The sequence below is a fragment of the Arachis duranensis genome, chromosome 6 (genome assembly GCF_000817695.3).
Source record: "Arachis duranensis cultivar V14167 chromosome 6, aradu.V14167.gnm2.J7QH, whole genome shotgun sequence".
Classification (NCBI taxonomy): domain Eukaryota; kingdom Viridiplantae; phylum Streptophyta; class Magnoliopsida; order Fabales; family Fabaceae; genus Arachis; species Arachis duranensis.
Genome location: NC_029777.3, coordinates 73196833 through 73200045, shown reverse-complemented (window position 1 = coordinate 73200045; position 3213 = coordinate 73196833).

Sequence of the window (3213 nt, the reverse complement as noted above, 5' to 3'; positions counted from 1 at the left end):
GCTCTTCTCATCCTCTACAATTCTATCTAAGTTTTGTGGTGATTATTCCATTCATCTCTGCCCAGTTTTCGATATTCTCCACTGTTACACGTTTTTGGGTGGTTAGTGTTGAAATCTTGTGATTTTGGGTGTTTAGGGATACTCCAACATGGATTCTAAGTGAGTTCTATCCCTAATTCATATGGGCTGAGGTAAGAAGTGCTCAAACCCTTGTGATTTATCATCTTTATGAGCCCTAGGTTGATGTATGAATGTGATATTGGTTATGTTAGTGCATTTGATGGTTTTGGTGCACAATTAGGAGATTGGTGTTGCTTGAGGAGCTTTGGTGAGGCTTAGGGCTAAGGTTGGTGGAGACTTCCAAAGAAGAGGCTCAATTGATTTGGTTACAAGAGGTACGGTTTAAGTTTCATTTAAGTACCGTGTGGTGTGATGAGAATTCCTAGGCTAGATGCCCCTAGGATTAAGTTTGGATTGTGTAAATGGTTGGTGCTATATGCATAGTTGGTATGTAATGTGAATTAATGATTGGGTTGAGAATTGTGTGGCCTTGTATGCTTGGTGTATTGAAAATTTGATGTTTTGGGTAATGAGTATTGATTTGTGATTTATGCATTTAAATTGTGAAATTGGGCCGGAGGCCGTAAATTTTGGGCCGGAGGCCGGAAAGAGGTAAGGAAGGTAAGTTGATGTGTGTATTGTATGATGACACAAGTGATTGGATGAATTTCAGATAATGAATATATGAATGATTGGGTTGGTTATTGAATAATCAGGTTTAAGGAGTTGAAGTGTGGAAATTGGTAATTTTGGGTGAAATTGTATAGATGAAGTATGTTGGATTTTGGTTGAGATATATTATGCGGTCATGTATGTGAGTATGATTATTGATGCCTTGATGGTATGATAATGCATGAGAGATGTGTATGTTGTGATATATGCTTGAGGAATGATTAAGGTTGATTTGGGGGTGAAACCACATGATAGTGAGTATGATATTGATCATGTATAATGATGGTTGATTGGAAATAGTATTGTTGGAAATTGGGATGAGGAACGATGTATGACATGTTGATATGTTTGTAATTTAGCCATTTGTTTGAAATGGGTAAAAATGGTTGTATGGTGGTTTTGTGAATCGTGGTAAAGTATTAATGTATGAGTTGAGAAGGCTTGATGTTGATTTTGGTATATTTTGATTGATTTCAAAAAGGGTTGAAACTAGCATGTTTTGGTTGATTTTGAAAAGTGTTGAAAATGGCTTGTTTTGAAAATGGCACTTTGTGGTTTTATATGAAAAACATGGTTTTTGGGCATACTTTGACGGGACATAACTTGGACTACGAATCTCTGTTTTGTGCCAAATCTGTTTAGAAATGAAATTGGATCCGGGATGTCCATGCCGTTCGAAGAACGGGTAAAAAATGATTTAAATTGCGAAAGTTATGTCCGTCGGAAGATTGGGGGTTGAATTTGTGAATTCTGCAGCTTTAAACTTAGAAATTTTTTTTAGCAGAATGACCCTCCACGCGTAGGCGTACATTGCGCGTACGCGTCGTTCTTCGAGAAGGCACCATCCACGCGTGCGCGTGGTGTGCGCGTGCGCGTCGATGCGCTGCACCCAATGCCCAGCCATTTTCCCGAGAGTTGTGCCAAAGTTGTGCCTGGGGCGCAAATGCACCCACGCGTACGCGTGGCTGACGCGTACGCGTCATCTGGCTGTGTTTCAATCCACGCGTCCGCGTGTATGACGCATACGCGTCGATGAGCTTTGTGGCCATCCACGCGTGCGTGTGGAGTACGCGTACGCGTGGCCCTGTTTTCATCTCAAAGTTGATTTTTGAGTTTTAAAAACTAAATCTCATACTTCTCAGCCTCCGATCTCACCCCTCATGTATTAAATCATTATGATATGCCTATCAATGAGAAAAGAGTTAGGGGATGTGGTAACTCGCGAGTGAAGCAAGGGGAAAAGTTATGATCAATGATGATCAACGATGATTATATGAGATATGGAGGATGATGGTGGAAGTACCGTGTATGCCATGAGCCGAAGGGCTATATTTATTGATAAAAGGCTGGTTCTTGATTGAACCATGAGCCGGATGGCTGAGTTATTGCCGGGGTACGGCAAAGCCATTATTGCTTATGGCTGAGTATAAATGCATATATGATTAATGAATGAATGTGTTAAATGGATAGTAATGGAAGATGTTGAAATGTGATGTGTAACCCCAGGTAGTAGGCAGTGGCGTTGTCCACTTGCTCCGGGTATGAGACGAAAAAGGATGTTTATGACAAATGAGTTTAATTATGGAGTTTTGAATGAATGTATTTGTGATACCTGGGTAGTAGTAAGGGTTGTGGTTCATCCCACTTGCTCCAGGTTAATGTTTGAGATTTGATAACAATGAGGATTGATAATATGAATTGAGATTGAATGAAAATACGTTTGAGATACCTGGGCAGTAGCAAGGGTTGTGGTTCGTCCTGCTTGCTCCGGGTTAATGCTTAAGATACCTGGGCAGTAGCAAGGGTTGTGGTTCGTCCTGCTTGCTCCGGGTTAATGCTTAAGATACCTGGGCAGTAGCAAGGGTTGTGGTTCGTCCTGCTTGCTCCGGGTTAATGCTTAAGATACCTGGGCAGTAGCAAGGGTTGTGGTTCGTCCCACTTGCTCCAGGTCAGAGTAGTAGCCGCAGTAGTGGTTATTCCACTGGCTCTGGGTTGAGCGGGTAGTAGCAAGGGGGTTGTAGCTCAAACCTACTTGCTTCGCAAGGGGTGTTTTTGTCCAATAGTTAGCTACCAGGACATGTCAGGTTGGCTATATAACCGACAGATGATATCATCAGCAATAGGGCAGGCATACATCATTTGCATATGTTTGAATTGTTTGGGTTTTCCTATTTGTTTTGGATTTCTATATCATATATGCTATGTTACCTGATTACGTGCTACTTGTTCTACTTGTACCTTATTTGTGTATTACTTGTCTGTATTGCTTGTGTTTGTACAACTGAGAGATCTCTCATGTTAGTGTCGGTGGATGTTGGGGGCTATTCTTGATGAGATGAATTGATAATGCGATTGCATGATGATGATGATTTTTGAATGAGATAATTTGAGCCCCCTGGGTAGACGCAGTGATGTGATTTCACTAGCTCCAGGCGAGGGTATGATGTTTTGATATAGAGTTGCTGAGGCAGAACAACTGGT